Here is a 19939-nt window from a genome sequence, read left to right on the forward strand (position 1 = left end):
TGATCCTAGTGATAAAATCAGTTTATCTGCTGTGACTCACCTGGTTTATTTAAAGTTTGATGCATTAAATGAAACTCAGTTCAAAAGTTTCAGCCCTTTTATATATTATTTTTAAAGCTTTCTTTTTGTGCTGTGTGACTTAATGAGAAACAGTTCATTTAGAACACTTTATGATCTGATATTTTAAGGTGTTAACAGCTCATAAACCTCACATAATGCAGGTATGTAAACATTGTTTTCATAGAGAGTTGTGCTTTATGAATATTTACTTGAGGGATATTATTGAACATTTAACTTACTTGAATGTAAAATTATCCTGATTAGGATAACTAATACCACCTTTCTTAAAGAATAAAACATGCGGTGATATTGAAATCCTTTTTGTAATTTTAAAGAAATGATTCAGCTACTTTTAAACCATATACATGGCTAGAAAATATGAGTGATGAGTACTATTCAAGTCTCCTGACAAGATGTATTTTTTATTGTGGGCTTTTAATGTGGTGAGGTCTAAAATGAAGATGTTGAGTTGTTTTAATTATAAAGTTCACACCAGTGGTGTGAGTGTTTTTTGGTTTGTTTTTTTCGTGTGTGTGTCCTTCAGTTGGTGCTCTAGTTTTCTTTCTGCAGCCTCTTTACATGGATATTTATTTTGTTTTTGAGGTAAAGAGATACTTGTTTTATCTCATTAAGTGTGGGGCTTTATTTATAGCTGATATATTGTATACATTTTTTCAGTTGATTTTCAACTTATCCTTGCTAGTTCTTAATATTTTTCTGATGTACAAAACTGCATTGTATATTAGGTGGTGACAAGGTAAAAATAAGCCATTGTTTGCTTTATAAAAAGCAAATGCGCAAACAGTGGGAAAGATTTATTAAAAACAGTAGTTTTAAAATTCCTGTTATTTAACTTCAGTAACAGATATAGCTCTTCCTGATTTCTATAACATCAGTACCTTTCTGATGCTCTTAAATATGATTGCAATAAAATTGGTTGCTTACGTGAATACAAATTTATTGATTTTTTTTTTAATGGAAAGATGAGGAAGTCCTTTGACCTTATTTTAACTTAATTCGTGGAAAATCTGCCCATGGGAAAACAGTTTACTTTTTGGGAGCTTTTGTTACTATGTACTTATGAACATATAACTTAGGATGCTTTAAAAAATAATTCAGTTTGACTTTTTTAAAGTGGCAGTTTTTTAAATTAATTGTAAATTTATTGAGCAGTATTAAAAACTAATAGTACAAGTATTGTTGAGAACCTGTGATCAGTTCTGGAAAGATTCAGCAGTTTGTCACAGTACCATCGTGAAAGACTTTAATATCCAGGTATGGAACAATTAGAGGACAAGAGGGCAATAAATTGTGGTAATGAGTTGTAGTAAAATAAGAGTTCAGAGAAGAAATCAGTGCCAGCCTGAGCAGGTAAAAATGAGACTTGAACTAATCCTTGGATAATTGGATAGATAGAGGGCATTCCTGCCAAGGACCTTCTGGAAATTACCTTGACTAAATCTGAAGGTTGAACTCTATGAATAGTATTACTGTCTCCAATTAACAGATGGAAAAAATGAGGTTAATAAACTTGTCTAAGACTATCAAACTTGTAGATTACAAAGCTGGAATTTATAAACAAGCTGCTTATTCTTTTTATTTTTAAAAATTTTCAGTAACTTATTTTGGTGCATTTAAAATACATGTAAGAGAAAACAGTTATAATGAACCCCTATGTACTCATTCGCCAGCTTCAAGTTATCATTTCATGGCTAATTTTGTTTCATCTGTCCTTCTACATATTTTTGCATCTTTTTTTTTTAATCTTGAGTATTTTATTTAGGGATATTTGAGTAAAAGCCAGAGTAAACACTGGCTTAAGTTAGGGTGTTATTTTTTTTGTACACAGAAGTCCACAGGGAGGCATCACCTGATATGGACTTAGTGTCTTAGTATCCTTAAGGATATTGAGGTCAAAGATCTTTGATTTTTCTCTTGTTGTTTCCTCGTGATCACAAAATGGCTTACTATACAGTTCCAGCCATCATGTCCACCCTCCAGACAAGGAGGAATGGAGACAGGGATAATGGGAAAGAGGTTTCTTTTATATCAGGAAATTAAATTTCTCAAAAATATCTAGCAGGCGTCTGCTTATAAATTATTGACTAGAACTATGTCATATGGTCATCTCTAGATCATGGAGATAGGAATGTAAGTGCTCACACACCTCAAACAGAATTGGGGATTTAAATCTACAAAAACTAAATGGCTCAGTCTGTTAGGGCTGTTATAACAGAATACCATAAACTGGGTGACTATATTATAAACAGCAGAAATTTGTTTCACATAGTTCTGGAGGCTAGGATGTCCAAAATCAAAACGCTGGCACATTTGGTGTCTGGTAAGGGCTTGCCTGCTGCTTCAGACTTTTTTTTTCTTCTTCTGTGTTCTCACATGGTGTAGAAGGGACTGGGGATCTTTCTGGGATCTCTTTTGTAAAGGTATTAGTCCCATTCATGAGTGCTCTTCCCTCATGAGCTAATTACCTCACGTACAAATATTGTATCAGTATGTGAATTTTGGAACTAAAAACACTTAGACTTTAGCAATAAAGAAATAAGCATATTTATTGATTCAGTTTTTGCAGTTTTTCTAAAAAGTTATCTTTTTACATATTGGAATAGCCTGCTTTCTGAAATCCTTTTCCTTTGACTTTTTTTTCCTCTACTTTTCCTAACTGGCAAGGATAAAAATACATTTCTTGAATTATAGAAGTAGCAATAGTAATTACTATATTCATATGCTATGTTGGAGGTTTGAGGGTTTGGTGAATATTGAATTATGATTTCTCTTTTACCTAATACAATTAATAATACCTAATAATACTTTTCTTTTGTGAAGTTTCTTTGAATGTAGATTTCATAGGTATAACACTGATATAAAAGACAAGACAGGGAAGCTGATCTGGACATGGATGAAATTCAGGGTCCCTATGGTTCCTCTACAACTGCATACAAGTTAGTTGAAAAATTACTCAACTTTTCTTTCTGACTAGTAGTTGTATAGTTATTACTTATATTGGGGAGTTTGGTAGCTTGCTGAGAAGTTAAAGATCATTTCATTTGAAGTTTATTTGACCTGAATTATGACACCTTTCTTTAAATTATAAATTAGAGGAGTTTTTGCTATTTAAAAAGGAAAAAGAAAGAGCACCTTATCTGTATAACCAATGTTAAAATGCCCTAGAGTGACAACATGCTAAAAGCTCTTGCATATTTGAATTGGGTCGAATACAGCTATTTAAAACTCAGATCTGCAGTCTGCCCAGGTTACTAAAGATAAATGCATCATACATTCAATATCAGACTTTGCCGCAAGGGTTCATTCCCACATCGAAGTACGCATGCTCCTTTCTTCTGCATGAAGATTGAGCTTTCCAGTTTCCTTTTTAAGTCACTCTTTAGTCCTAGCAGCAGTTTAGAAATGGAAAAGTTGGGTTGCTTTAATGAGTAGTTCTTTTAGTGAGTCCTTAAAGTACAGATAATATTTTCTCTTTGGTCTTAAAGAGAAGCTTTATTGCCCAGAAAAGGTACATAATAAAATATTGAAAGGAAAAAAGAAAGGTAGCTGCCTCCTAGTTTTTTAAAACCTAGCAAGCTGGCAGAGCTAGAATTAGCTTTACAGATGGTATTTGGCAACATATCTACATATCACTAACCCTCATCTCCTGAGTTTTCTTCATCCTGTCTATCAATTACAATATCCAATCACTGCACAGAGATGGAGAAATGGGATGATCACAGCTCACACGATGCTGTTTGGTTAGAAACGTCAGTGCTGCACAACCCACGGCTGAGTCAGTGTCTGTGAGAAAATGAACTGAATTAATACAGAGCGGGGGTTGTATCTCTGAATATTTAAGGCCAAAATAACTGCAATAGCATTATTACACAGTAGAGGGAGGAAAGCTAAAGGAAGTCTGTAGACAGGTGAGGTAGGGGACTGGGAAATTTTTTCATTGTTCAAAGGAATTCTGAAGATGATGGAAATATCAGATGTGCTAAAGTTTCCTAGTAATGCCCAAGGATGCTGACCTGGCTTTCAGTGCTGCATTGTTTGAAAAAGCAGAGTCCCTTTATTCTCTGATTTCAAAATTTTTTTCTTGTTTTTGTGTGTCTGCCTTGGCATATACTAAAGTAAGGTGTGTATTCATTTATTACATGATAATATGCTGGGTTATAATTTTATAGATTTATAAATATGAGAGAGGTGGAGAGATATGTTTGGCTTTTGTTTCATTATGATCATTTATGTTTTTGAATGTTAAAGATCATATGTCTTGATTGTCAGTTTAATGGCACGTTATTTAAAATAGTATGTGTTTTTATTATTTTCATGGATTTGAGGCTTTGTTTCCTATTTCATTTAAAGTCTTAGTAGAATCATGTAACTTGAGAATGCATTATGTTTGATCTTGTTTCTTATGAATGTCATACAAAATTTTATTTAAGGAAAAGCTAATTTTGAAATATTTTTTATATATTTGAAAATGAAATTCAAGATAAATGAAATAATTGAAATAATTTCCTAAAGAAGGTGAATGTAGTTTTACTTTTGGGTGAATTAAGGATTAGTTGATCCATTTTATATGTGTTTTATAGAAATGAATGTATTTGAATGATAAAGTTTTAACTGGTGAAGATGACTTTTTTCCCTAGTCTTTTAGAACACGGACGCTGAGTAGATGATCTAGATACTGCCATTGAAAGAGTAAATCAGATAAGTTTTAGGATTATTGCAAATTGATTTTCAATGAGAAAAACATTCCTAAATAAAGAGAATTATTCTTCCTATAAGATTTTAAGTCTTTACAGGTGACAGTGCTTACTTTATTAGGAAATTTTGGCACAATTTAGAATAATTTGATTAATGGTATTTTTCCTTTTGTCTTCATTATCCCTATCTACTGAGTCTTCATTTTGTAGAGATTTGGTGGGATATACAACATTTTAAAATTATTTTAAATGTTATTAAGTAGTTTGTAACATTCTTTTACTTGAAATGTGAGGAAGTTCTTGTGACTTTCCCCATTTAATTTCTGAAAGTGTGAACAATCGTTACAACTTGTTTGTTTAGTTAGACTAACTGGTGGTATCTTGTTTTGGCCTTTTTTTTTTTTTTCTGGTTTGGTGTCCAGAAATGTTTTTCTAAGCTTGCTTAAGTATAAAGTTATAAAGGCAGAAGTCTCATGTTAGACTTTTTGGTCTCATACTTTATAGAATTTTTTTTTATCTAGTTTGGCTGATTTTTAAAAAGATAATGCCTGTGTCATTATAAGAGAATACAGATTTATTACATAAATTTGATAAAGAAAAGCACATAGAATAAAATACAAATGTTATCAAAAGAAAAACTTTAAATATTTTTGTATATAACCTTTTTTTCCTGTGTATATATAAAAATGTAAATTCATATGTATAAACTTAAAAATGATTTAGGGATATTACTACATGTACTGTTATATAACCCCCCCCCTTTTTTTTAATGAAAAGCAAGCTTAATCATGAACATATCCTGTGTCACGGGGTAGTCTTCTATAGCATAATTCTTAAGAATTGCATAGTGTTTTCTGTATATATGTTTTGTAATTATTGAATTTGAGTTTTTCTGGTTCTTGATAAAAGATCAGTTTGATTTCACAGCATAAATTTCTCTAAAAAAGAAGAATATCTTAAGGAGTTCAGTAAAAATACAATTTTGATACTGTTCAGAAGGAAAAAGATCCTTAATGTGATTATACAATGAATTCTTTAAAGATATGCACATTATTTTTAAAACAGAGCGAATAAGATTGCCATAATAACGTATAGAAAAAATTTTTTAAACATCAAGGAAATGAGCTCAGATGAACTGAGACTTAAAAAATGCTATGGCCAGCCAAAAGAGTTTCTTATGTTACACTTTCAAAAGGTTATCAATGAAAGTGTAATACTAGTGAATGGGAATGAGAGAAGAAAAAAAAATCCATCAACTCTTATTTAGGAGCTTCTTTGGCAGAAAGGAAGAGCAGACTACCACCATCATCAATAATAATAGCAAACACATTTCTAGTAAAGAATGAAACCACCATTAATATAGAGATAAGTAATGTATCTGGCTAAATGAATTGTCTTCTGGAACATCTTATAGTTAAAAAAGAACCTGACTGTAAAATCTTAAAATTATTGATATTATTTGTAGTCTTTAAAAGGTTTTAGGAGAATACAAGAAGTACTAAAAGATGGGAGATCCTAGGCCTGATTTTGAAAAAGATAGGAGATTTTAGAGCAAAAAACAAAAGATAGTTTATGACTAACTTGAAAGAAAAAACAGGTTAAAAATTATCCAGAATGGGTTTGCTATAAATAAATTGTCAGAACAACTTTTAATTTTTCTCTGATGCAGTTGGTAGTTTAGTAGCAATATATATTTGTACTTCACCTTCGTTCTAACTTAGTTTTTGGTGAAGTCTTTATATATATCTCCCCTTGGGTGAAGAAAAATGAGTTAACCATTAGTAGATTGTGTTAATCAACACAGTTTTCATTTTGAAGGACCCTGTTCAGAGGTTATTGATCTTAGAAGGTAGCTGTGTTCATTGCTTTGTCTTACTGCTTATGGAGAAGGAAAGTTCTTAAATTTATAGGTAACAGTGAAGAAAGGATAGTAAATAAAAACCTAATAATCCAAAGTGATTTCCAAATCTGATTTGTTGAACTAAATTAAAATGAACTTCTGAAGAATATAAGTAAGAACTGAAAAGCAAATATATATTGTTAGCAGGACTTTATAGCATCACATTTGGAAAAGAGGGGTAGTTGTTGGCAATAAACTTGATATAAAACAAAAGTACAGTGTGGCTGCCATCATCCCATCTTTTCCCCTACCACCGCTCCCCTTAGAAACCATCATAATGAATGGGAAAGAAGGTTAGAGCCACTTCATTACACCAAAGTATTGTCTTTAGTTCTGTGTAAATTCAGAAGGAAGGATGTGAGTACATTGGATGCCTTATCAGCTTAGGAAACTGAATTTTCAGAGGTCTTGGGGGCAACTGTGATAGATGTTAAGGAACCTCACAATAAGAGTTGTGTCTTCAATATGTGAAGTTGTCTTCAAATACGTGAAGAATTGTCATTTGGAAAAAAAACTAGACTCACATTTGAGTCAGACTTGGTTAAGGTTAAAAGCATGAACTCTAAAGTTGTGCTGCTTAGGTCACATCTCAGACCTGCCACTTGCTTAGCTACATGATTTTAGGTAAGTTGTTTAGCCTCTAAACCATCATTTTCTCAACTGTGAAAAGAGGATGGTTTTGTGGATTAAATGAAAATATGTGTAAAGTGCTCATGTAAAGTGCTCACTGTTGTGCCTGACATATTCTGAAGGCTCAAATGTTAGCGTTGTTGTTATTTGGTCCTAGAATATAGAATAAAGACAGTGGTTCTCAACCAGATGGTTAATGGTTTGCACTTCATTGAGCACTTGGTTTAATCTTTAATTTTATCAATCTAGTTGCAGTGTAGTTCAGATTTTAAATTTTAATTCTTAAAATTTTAGTATGAAGCATAGGAGGAGGGAATTTAATGGAACAAGTTAGTTTGTGTTTTCAAAAGGCCATTTAGGGGACTTCCCTGGTGGTTCAGTGGTTAAGACTCTATGTTTCTAGTGCAGGGGGTGCGAGTTTGATCCCTGGTCAAGGAACTAAGATCTCACATGCTGTACAGCCCCCATCCCCCCCAAAAAAGGCCATTTGAAAATGAGTGATTGTGGGATTGCTTTGATTTCTCTCTAGAATCTTGGTTTGTGAAAGTAAGCTTTGTTAAAATATTCATGGTCATGATAAATATTTCTAAAACTAAGTATTGTATTTGTACTTCATATATTTTTTTCTATTGGTTTTACTTTTTAGTAGAAAAAGATGCTCCCTAGGTCTTAAAAAAGGAACTCTTCCCCTCCTCTTTTCTGAAACTGAAAGACATGCAGGATCTTAGTTCCACAGAGATCTGACCTGCGTCCCCTTTTATTTGCCATGAAGTGATGGGACTAGATGTCATGATGTTACTGTTTTGAATGTTGAGCTTCAAGCCAGCTTTTCACTCTTCTCTTTTACCCTCATCAAGAGGCTCTTCAGTTCCTCTTCATTTTCAGTCATTAGAGTGGTATCATCTGCATATCTGAGGTTGTTGATATTTCTCCTGGCAGTCTTGACTCCAGCTTGTGTTTCATCCAGCCTGGCATTTCAAATGATGTGCTCTGCATAGAAGTTAAATAAATTGGGTGACAATAAAGGAGTATACAGCCTTGTATACTCCTTTCCCAATTTTGAATCAGTTCAGTTCCATATCCAGTTTTAACTGTTGCTTCTTGACTTGCATACAGGCTTCTCAGGAGATAGGAAAGGTGGTCTGGTATTCCCATCTCTTGAAGAATTTTCCAATTTGTTGTGATCCACAACAGTCAAAGGCTTTAGCATAGTCAATAAAGCAGACTTTTTTTTTCTGGAATTCCCTTGCTTTCTGTACAGTTTAACGAATGTTGGTAATTTGATCTCTGGTACCTGTGCATTTTCTGAATTCAGCTTGTACATCTAGAAGTTCTTGGTTAACATACTACTGAAGCCTGCCTTGAAGGATTTGGAGCATATCCTTACTCGCATGTGAAATGAGCACAGTTGTATAATAGTTTGAACATTTTTTGGCATAACCCTTTTTTGGGATTGGAATGAAAACTGACATTTCCATTTCTGTGGCCACTGCCGAGTTTTCCAAATTTGCTGGCATATTGAATGCAGCACTTTAACAGCATCATATTTTAGGATTTTAAATAGCTTAGTTGGAATTCCATCACCTCAACTAGCTTTGACTTCACACTCCAGGATGTCTGGCTCTAGGTGAGTGACCATACCATCATGGTTATGTGGGTCATTAAGACCTTTTTTTGTACAGTTCTTCTGTGTATTCTTGCCATCTCTTCTTAATCTCTTCTGCTTGGTCCTTGCTGTTTCTGTCCTTTATCGTGCCCATTCTTGCATGAAATGTTCCCTTGATATCTCCAGTTTTCTTGAAGAGATCTCTAGTCTTTTCCTTTCTATTGTTTTCTTCTGTTTCTTTGCATTGTTCATTTAAGAAGGTCTTCTTATCTCTCCTTGCTATTCTCTAGAATTCTGCATTCAGTTGAGTATATCTTTTCCTTTCTCCTTTGAGCTTTGTTTCTCTTCTTTTCTCAGCTATTTGTAAAGGCTCCTCAAACAACCACTTTGCCTTGTTGCATTTCTTTTTCTTTGGGATGGTTTTGGTCATTGCCTCCTGTACAGTATTGGGAACCTCCTTCCATAGGTTTTCAGGCACTCTGTCTACCAGATCTAATCCCTTGAATCTATTGTTTCTTTACCTCCACTGTATAATCATAGGGATTTGATTTAGGTCATACCTCAATAGCCTAGTGGTTTTTGCTACTTTTTCCAATTTAAGCCTGAATTTTTCAATAAGGAACTCATGATCTGAACCAGTCAGCTCCATGTCTTGTTTTTGTTGACTGTATAGGGTTTCTCCATCTTTGGCTGCAAAGAATATAATCAATCTGATTTCAGTATTGATCATCTGGTGATGTCCATGTGTAGAGTCATCTCTTGTGTTGTTGGAAAAGAATGTTTGCTATGACCAGCGTGTTCTCTTGACAAAACTCTTATTAGCCTTTGCCCTACTTCATTTTGTACTCCAAGGCCAGACTTTCACCACCAGACATATCCACAGCTGAGTGTCATTTCCGCTTTGGCCCAGCCTCTTCATTCTTTCTGGAGCTGTTAGTAATTGCCCTCTGCTCTTCCCCAGTGGCATATTGATACCTTCCAACCTGGGAGGGCTCATTTTCTGGTGTCATATCTTTTGCTTTTTCATACTGTTCATGAGGTTCTCACGGCAAGAATACTGAAGTGGTTTGCTCTTCCCTCCTCCAGTGGACTGTATTTTGTCAGAACCCTTCATTTTGACCTGTCCGTCGTAGGTGGCCCTGCATGGCTTGGCTCATAGCTTCATAGAATTACACAAGCCTCTTTGCATGACCAGTCTGTGATCATGATTGTGTGTGATCTGTGATCATCAGTTCAGTTCAGTTCAGTCGCTCAGTCGTGTCCGACTCTTTGCGACCCCATGAATTGCAGCACGCCAGGCCTTCCTGTCCATCACCATCTTCCGGAGTTCACTCAGACTCATGTCCATCGAGTCAGTGATGCCATCCAGCCATCTCATCCTGGGTCGTCCCCTTCTCCTCCTGCCCCCAATCCCTCCTAGCATCAGAGTCTTTTCCAGTGAGTCAACTCTTCGCATGAGGTGGCCAAAGTACTGGAGCTTCAGCTTTAGCATCATTGCTTCCAAAGAAATCCCAGGACTGATCTCCTTCAGAATGGACTGGTTGGATCTCCTTGCAGTCCAAGGGACTCTCAAGAGTCTTCTCCAACACCACAGTTCAAAAGCATCAATTCTTCGGCGCTCAGCCTTCTTCACAGTCCAGCTCTCACATCCATACATGACCACAGGAAAAACCATAGCCTTGACTAGACAGACCTTAGTCAGCAAAGTAATATCTCTGCTTTTGAATATGCTATCTAGGTTGGTCATAACTTTTCTTCCAAGGAGTAAGTGTCTTTTAATGTCATGGCTGCAGTCACCATCTGCAGTGATTTTGGAGCCCAGAAAAATAAAGTCTGACACTGTTTCCACTGTTTCCCCATCTATTTGCCATGAAGTGATGGGACCAGATGCCATGATCTTCGTTTTCTGAATGTTGAGCTTTAAGCCAACTTTTTCACTCTCCTCTTTCACGTTCATCAAGAGGCTTTATAGTTCCTCTTCACTTTCTGCCATAAGGGTGGTGTCATCTGCATATCTGAGGTTATTGATATTTCTCCCAGCAATCTTGATTCCAGCTTGTGTTTCTTCCAGTCCAGCGTTTCTCATGATGTACTCTGCATATAAGTTAAATAAGCAGGGTGACAGTATACAACCTTGACGTACTCCTTTTCCTGTTTGGTTGTGTGATTATAGTGATTATCAATTTTTCAGAAATATTTTATAATTTTCTATGGTAGGGCTTGAGAATACAAAGTATATAATGGTTTTTAATTCCCCAATTTTTATCTCTAACCTGGACTTTTCCCTATACTTTAGACTTGTATATCTAACTCCATATTTGACATCTCCACTTGGATGTCTAATAAGCATTTCAGTGTTAATGTGTGTAAAAAGCATTTTATACTTTTCAAACCTAATCCTCCCACTGTTATTCTAATGTGGGAAGATAAGTCAGAATCTGAAATGTTTCAGTTTTTCAGGCCAAAATCAGAGTCATCCTTGATTCCTCTGTCTCACCTCTTACTTTTAATCTATCAAATTCCAAAGTCTCGTTCTTCAGAATATATAGTCTAGTCCAGTGTTTGCCATGTTCACTGCTACAGCCTTGATCCAAGTCACTTTGGCTGTCGCCTGGATTATTTGTAGTAGCCTCCAAAATGGTCACTGATCCTACTGTTACCTTCTTTCTTTCATTGTCTGCTTCATCTAACATAAGTTAGATCATGTAATTCAAATTTTATTGGTACCTATTTCACTCAGATCAAAAACAGAAAAGCTTTGAACATTCTTTGAAGGTCTTTCATAATCTGGTCCTAGTCTTACCTCTGAGCTCATCTTTTAATACTGTCCTTCTTGCTCTCTGTGCTCCAGCTGTCCTAGCCTTCCTGAATGCCTTTAAAAAGCCAAGGATTGCTTTTGGCACAAGATCTTTTTTATCTACCCTTCCCTCAGTCTCATAGTTTTATGTTTTACTTTGTCTTTGCTCAGACATCTTCTCCTCTGAGAGTGCTGCTTTGACCACTGTGTGAAATAGAACCTTTCACCTGAAAATGATGACTCTGTCCTCTTAACTCTGCTTTATTTTTCCTCATAGCACTTACCAGCATATGATATTTAATATATTTATTATATATGTTCTGTGTTTTTGTACACTTGAATGTATAAATTTTAAGGGCAGAGACTTTCTGATTTATGTCCACCATGGCTAGAATAATAAGTAGTATATAATAGATATTCAGTGAACATTTGGTAGAATGACTGCATGATAAAACTTAAAAGCATTGTTAGAGGAGGGAGTAAGAATAATTTTAGTTATTATGGAGTATAATTATTGTATGTTGCAAGTACCTAATGCTTTATTGATGAATTAAAACCATGATTATTTTTTAGAAGTAAAAAAATTAGCAATGTAACAATTAGATAACTTCTTTTCAGAGACTCATCATTTTGGAGAGGTTCTTTCCTAGCAACATCTTCCTTTATTAAAAAAGTTCAAAATCTGAGAAACCTCTGTCAAAAGAAACCTTTATTTTAAAGTCAAAAGAAACCTCTGTCACTGCATGAAAATAATTTTTGTCAGTTAGGAAAGCTGACAGTTGCCTTGATAGTAAAGTGTTAAATGTTTTTGACCAGTAAGAGTTCCTTTTCCAGTGACAGTGCTTTAAAAAAATCAGTTAATCCTTCTAGACAGGAATCTATAGAATCTAGAAAAAGCTTGGGGTGGGGGGTGGGGAATGAGTATCTGGAACTTTTCAGGCTATAAAATTGGCCTGAAATATCAATAAATATCTTTTCATATAAAAAAAAAAGAGTTCCTTTTCTGTCAGAGTTCTTAGGATCTAGGTCTTCATTTCACTTCAAAGAAAAGATACTCTTAGAGTAGTCATACAACAGTATATAAGGCTCCCTTGCTATTGCTACTGCTTCTGTCTCACTAGAGTTGCTGACGTGTCTGACAGTGAGATTTTAAGAAGAGAAAAACTAGTATTAAAACTTTTCTTGAGCTATATTTCTTGTCTTTTGGTGGCAGGGGAGGAGGGGAAAATCTGGGACTTAAGTATGGTTTAAAATATTTATGGACAGTATGTATCAAACAACATACTAACAGATGGCCTTTTAGAGCATAGCCCCTTCTTCAGTTGAGAACTGCCTTTTCAGTGATTAGTTTTTGTTGGGAAACTGACCATAAATTAAGAAGAACAAAAAGCTTATAGAAAAGGCAAACTGAAAAAAAAGGGAAAAGAAGGGAGAGAAATTTGCATTAAACCTGTTGAAAATAGGTTTAAAAGTTTAATTGCATTTCTTATGTCATCACAGTTGCTGACACTTAACGTGAGGATCAGCAGAGTTTTCTGTAAAAGGCTGGATAGTGAATGTTTTTGGTCATGTGGGCTACAGAGTCTGTCAAAATCACTCAGTTGTGCCATTATAGAATGAGAGCAACCATAAGCAATATGTAAATTAATGGGCATGGTTGTGTTCTAATAAAACTTTATTTATAAAATAAGATAATGGGTTGAATTTGGCTTTGCAAACTCTTCACCTAACATTAAAAATGCTTGTAAAAATCATATGCAAATTGATTGCTTAAAATATATTAATATAAGTTCATTTAAATGGTTTAGTTAAATCTAAAACAATATAGAACATAGTAATAGAAACACCTTTTCTTCCCTCAAAATAATATTGCTTCTTTAATATGGACAGACTAATTAAAAAATGGATGGAAACATCTAATATGAAATTTACAAAGATGCTTACCTTGTTTTTAAGAAAAATGATGCATTTTTAAAAGATTAAATGTTTAAAATACCTCATAAACTGTAAAGCTTCATATCTATATCTCTACAGACACAAAAACATATACATGGAAATATTTGACAAGGAAAAAACTGTTGATATGGGAAATGCTTAGATGTCATATATCCTGAAATTTCAGCTAAATTCAGCAAACATTAATAAGATGCACCAGGATATGATGTTGCTGGAAATATTTAAAGATAATTCCTCAAAACAGGAAAGTAATATCATATAAGGTTGTATTTCCCATCTGTATACTATATAAGGGGACCATACATATATAAGGGGACCATACATAAGTGGGGCTTCCCTGGTGGCTCAGAGGTTAAAGCGTCTGCCTGCAATGCAGGAGACATGGGTTCGATTCCTGGGTTGGGAAGATCCTCTGGAGAAGGAAATGGCAACCCACGCCAGTATTCTTGCCTGGAGAACCCCATGGACAGAGGAGCCTGGTGGGCTACAGTCCACGGGGTCGCAAAGAGTCGGACACGACTGAGCGACTTCACTTTCACTTTTATACATAAGTGAGTACCACTCACTTTGTAGATATTTTAGTTTTGTGTATTTGTTACAATATTTTCTAGCAGCAGTGCTGGTAATATTTATTTTTGGAGATTTTTCGTGTATTATTTCTTTGATAACCCCCTCTTTTCTCTGTTCTGTGTGGAACATATATTATTTGAATATCGAGTGTCTTCCTCTATTCAGGGCTTCCCTAGTGGCTCAGAGGATAAAGCATCTGTCTGCAATGCAGGAGACTTGGGTTGGGATGATCCCCTGGAGAAGGAAATGGCAACCCACTAAAGTATTCTTGCCTGGAGAATCCCATGGACAGAGGAGCCTGGCGGGCTACAGTCCACGGGGTCGCAAAGAGTGGGACACGACTGAGCGACTTCACGTTTTCTCTTTCACTTTCCTCTATTCTCACCCTTTCACTTTCATTTTTTATTTCCTTTATCACCAGTTTTTTCTTTCAGCCGTCTTCTAACTTTTAAAAATGGCTACGAACTCTTTTTCATTCTCTTAATTAAAAAATTCCTGTCCTTGTTTTATGGATACATTTGTTAATAGCTGTTTCAAATCCTGAAAGATGATGCTGTGAAAGTGCTGCACTCAATATGCCAGCAAATTTGGAAAACTCAGCAGGGGCCACAGGACTAGAAAAGGTCAGTTTTCATTCCAATCCCAAAGAAAGGCAATGCCAAAGACTGCTCAAACTAATGCACAATTGCACTCATCTCACATGCTAGGAAAGTAATGCTCAAAATTCTCCAGGCCAGGCTTCAGCAATATGTGAACCATGAACATCCAGATGTTCAAGCTGGTTTTAGAAAAGGCAGAGGAACCAGAGATCAAATTGCCAACATCTGCTGGATCATGGAAAAAGCAAGAGAGTTCCAGAAAAACATCTATTTCTGCTTTATTGGCTATACCAAAGCCTTTGACTGTGTGGATCACAGTAAACTGTGGAAAATTCTGAAAGAGATGGGAATATCAGACCACTTGACCTGCCTCATGAGAAATCTGTATGCAGGTCAGGAAGCAACAGTTAGAACTGGACATGGAACAACAGATTGGTTCCAAATAGGAAAAGGAGTATGTCAAGGCTGTATATTGTCTTATTTAACTTACATGCAGAGTACATCATGAGAAACGCTGGACTGGAAGAAACACAAGCTGGAATCAAGATTGCCAGGAGAAATATCAATAACCTCAGATATGCAGATGACACCACCCTTATGGCAGAAAGTGAAGAGGAACTAAAAAGCCTCTTGATGAACGTGAAAGAGGAGAGTGAAAAAGTTGGCTTAAAGCTCAACATTCAGAAAACGAAAATCATGGCATCTGGTCCCATCACTTCATGGCAAATAGATGGGGAAACAGTGGAAACAGTGTCAGACTTTATTTTTCTGGGCTCCAAAATCACTGCAGGTGGTGACTGCAGCCATGAAAGTAAAAGACGCTTACTCCTTGGAAGGAAAGTTATGACCAACCTAGATAGCATATTCAAAAGCAGAGATATTACTTTGCTGACTAAGGTCTGTCTAGTCAAGGCTATGGTTTTTCCTGTGGTCATGTATGGATGTGAGAGCTGGACTGTGAAGAAGGCTGAGCGCCGAAGAATTGATGCTTTTGAACTGTGGTGTTGGAGAAGACTCTTGAGGGTTCCTTGGACTGCAAGGAGATCCAACCAGTCCATTCTGAAGGAGATCAGTCCTGGGATTTCTTTGGAAGGAATGATACTAAAGCTGAAACTCCAGTACTTTGGCCACCTCATGCGAAGAGTTGACTCATTGGAAAAGACTGTGATGCTGGGAGGGATTGGGGGCAGGAGGAGAAGGGGACGACAGAGGATGAGATGGCTGGATGGCATCACTGACTCGATGGACGTGAGTTTGAGTGAACTGGCAGGAGTTGGTGATGGACAGGGAGGCGTGGCGTGCTGCAATTCATGGGGTCGCAAAGAGTCGGACACAACTGAGCGACTAAACTGAACTGAACTTGGTAATAGCATTAAGTTAAGTGGGCCTTACAAAGCATCACTATAAACAAAGCTAGTGGAGGTGATGGAATTCCAGTTGAGCTATTTCAAATCCTGAAAGATGATGCTGTGAAAGTGGTGCACTCAATATGCCAGCAAATTTGGAAAACTCAGCTGTGGCCACAGGACTAGAAAAGGTCAGTTTTCATTCCAATCCCAAAGAAAGGCAATGCCAAAGACTGCTCAAACTACCACACAATTGCACTCGTCTCACATGCTAGTAAAGTAATGCTCAAAATTCTCCAGGCCAGGCTTCAGCAATATGTGAACCATGAACATCCAGATGTTCAAGCTGGTTTTAGAAAAGGCAGAGGAACCAGAGATCAAATTGCCAACATCTGCTGGATCATGGAAAAAGCAAGAGAGTTCCAGAAAAACATCTATTTCTGCTTTATTGGCTATGCCAAAGCCTTTGACTGTGTGGATCACAGTAAACTGTGGAAAATTCTGAAAGAGATGGGAATACCAGGCCACCTGACCTGCCTCTTGAGAAACCTATATGCAGGTCAGGAAGCAACAGTTAGAACTGGACATGGAACAACAGACTGGTTCCAAATAGGAAAAGGAGTATGTCAAGGCTGTATATTGTCACCCTGTTTATTTAACTTACATGCAGAGTACATCATGAGAAACGCTGGACTGGAAGAAACACAAGCTGGAATCAAGATTGCCAGGAGAAATATCAATAACCTCAGATATGCAGATGACACCACCCTAATGGCAGAAAGTGAAGAGGAACTAAAAAGCCTCTTGATGAAAGTGAAAGAGGAGAGTGAAAAAGTTGGCTTAAAGCTCAACATTCAGAAAACGAAAATCATGGCATCTGGTCCCATCACTTCATGGCAAATAGATGGGGAAACAGTGTCAGACTTTATTTTTCTGGGCTCCAAAATCACTGCAGATGGTGACTGCAGCCATGAAATTAAAAGACGCTTACTCCTTGGAAGGAAAGTTATGACCAACCTAGATAGCATATTCAAAAGCAGAGACCTTACTGTGCCAACAAAGGTCTGTCTAGTCAAGGTTATGGTTTTTCCAGTAGTCATGTATGGATGTGAGAGTTGGATTGTGAAGAAGGCTGAGCGCAGAAGAATTGATGCTTTTGAACTGTGGTGTTGGAGAAGTCTCTTGAGAGAGTCCCTTGGACTGCAAGATCCAACCAGTGCATTCGAAAGGAGATCAGTCCTAGGTGTTCTTTGGGAGGAATGATGCTAAAGCTGAAACTCCAGTACTTTGGCCACCTCATGCGAAGGGTTGACTCATTGGAAAAGACTGTGATGCTGGGAGGGATTGGGGGCAGAAGGAGAAGGGGACGACAGAGGATGAGATGGCTGGATGGCATCACCAACTCGATCGGCATGAGTTTGAGTGAACTTCGGGAGCTGGTGACGAACAGGGAGGCCTGGCGTGCTGCAATTCATGGGGTTGCAAGGAGTCGGACATGACTGAGCAACTGAACTGAACTGAATTTATTGATTATAGGGTTTTTGTTTTCTGTGTCTACATTGTCTTTTGCCTTTTTCTTTATGTTTATTAAACTTATTGTTAAAAGTTTTTATAAGAAGTTAAAAAAAATTGTACTATGAGTTCCTGGGTACTCTTCATCCAGCTTCCTTCTATGATAACATCTCACTTAAGTGTATCAAACTGGGAAAATGACAATGATACAATTCTGTAACTGACTATAGACATCGGTTTTTATATGTACTCTTTTTCTGGTATTTATTCCTTGATGTTTTTATCACATACAGATTTGTGTAACTACCACTACAATCAGGATGCAGAACTTTATATCACCATGAAGAAACTTTCATGCTGCCCCTTTAGAGTGTTACCCTTTCCCCGTCCCTAACTTCTGGCAACCTCTGATTTGTTTTCCATCACTGTAATTTTGCTGTTTTGAGAATAATATGTAAATGAAATCAGATAGTATGTAAACTCTGGGGTTTGGGTTTTTTCATTGAACATAATGCGTTTGAGATATCTACCACGTTGTTGAACGTGTCAGTAGTTCATTTATCTTTTAAATTTTTGACTAGTATTCCATTGTATCTATGTGCCACACATTATCCCTTCTGAGAGTGGCATGGGTTTTGTTATAAACTTTGAAATATTTTTGAATTTAAAAATTTCTCTCTATATATTACTTTAGTTTTATTACCCCCAACCCCTGTAGGAATCGATCATTTCACTGTACAAAATGATAGAGACTCTAAAATTTCTCTTTGTTAGGAACTTGTCTATCATTGGAAGTTGTATATATATATATATATATATATATAGAATTTTTTAACAAATTAGGTGGCAAAGTCACATGTGTAAATTCATATGAAATTAATATTCCAAAGTTTGATAGAAATAGAGACTTGCTTCTGAGGGTGACTATTTTAGTAAGATTTAAAAACTTTTGGAGAAAAAAAAAACTTTTGGAGAGACTTACTGCCTGTTGATTTTGATGTTAAATGAAAGTTGGTATAAGATGAAGTCAGAAGCTCATAAAGTTGTAAATTTTAAAAGTGAAACTTTTTTTGCAAAAAAAAATTAGGGTTTGTATTTAAGATGGGTTTGTTTACATATCTACAGGTGCTGGAAGTATTCTTTTTTAAAAAAAGTTTATTTATTTTTATGGATACACTGGGTCTTCGTTGCTGCACATAGGCTATCTCTAGTTGTGATGAGGAGGGTTACTGTCTAGTTGCACATGGTCTTCTCATTGCCGTAACTTCTCTTGTGGCGCCTGGGCTCTTGGCTGGAAGCATTATTTCTTAGTTAATAAAAATTGTGATCTTAGAGGATTCATGATTAAGGATTCTTATTTGAGTTCTGTATTAACATTATTGGATAGTAAATTTGATCTGTGAGATTTTCAAGTGGTAATCAGTTGGAGATGGTAGTTGGAGATGGTAGTCTGATGGTATAAAAACTTCTAGTTTCATGAGAACATGAACCATTTTAAGAGGCGGATGCAAGAATCTATGTAGTTCTGTGAAAGATAATTTATAATTTAATAGGAGAAGAAAGGCATGGCTTGTTTTACTTGTGTGTAATTGAAATGATTAAGTATCAGCTTCCTGGAAGAGTAGTCTTAATTGGGCTATGTTTGGCCAAGAGGCCAGTTTTGCTGTATAGTTTGGTAAGTTTTGATGTATGTATGCACTTAGGAAACCTCATCACAATCAGGGTAGTGAACAAATCGATCACATGCAAGTTTCCTTGGGGTCCTTTGTAAGCTTTTCCTCCTTCTTCAAACTTCCATACTCCATGCCTGGACAAACCACCAATCTGTTTTCTGACACAAGACATTAGTTTGTATTGCCTAGAATCTGATACAAATGTACCGTATTTGGGGAAGGAAGGGTATTTCTCTTCTTTCACTGAGCTTAATAATTTTGTATGTGATCCATGTTATAACTTGCATCAGTAGTTCATACTTACTGTTGTTGAGTAGCATTCCGTTGTATGGTATACCACAAATTATTTATCCAGTCGCCTGTTCATAAACATTTAGGTCATTTCAGGTTTTGCTTTTTTAAATGATGTTGTTTTTAAAATTTAGATTTCTGATTGTTTGTTGTTGCTAGTATATAGGAATATTGTTTACTTTTGAATATTGATCTTCTATGACCATAGTAAACTCACTCTTTAGTTCTAGTAACTTTTTTGTACTAGAGTCTATAAAAGATGATTATCTTCTCTGTAGATCAGG

The 19939-nt window shown here is 36.0% G+C and overlaps 1 protein-coding gene across 7 annotated transcripts in view; it reads left to right on the plus strand.

Annotated features, from left to right (window-relative positions):
* BTBD10 (BTB domain containing 10) overlaps positions 1-19939 on the plus strand; it is a 77654-nt gene that overhangs the window by 25597 nt on the left and 32118 nt on the right. The gene's annotated exons all lie outside the window — the stretch shown is intronic.

The sequence above is a fragment of the Ovis canadensis genome, chromosome 15 (assembly GCF_042477335.2).
Source record: "Ovis canadensis isolate MfBH-ARS-UI-01 breed Bighorn chromosome 15, ARS-UI_OviCan_v2, whole genome shotgun sequence".
NCBI classification, from domain to species: Eukaryota; Metazoa; Chordata; class Mammalia; order Artiodactyla; family Bovidae; genus Ovis; species Ovis canadensis.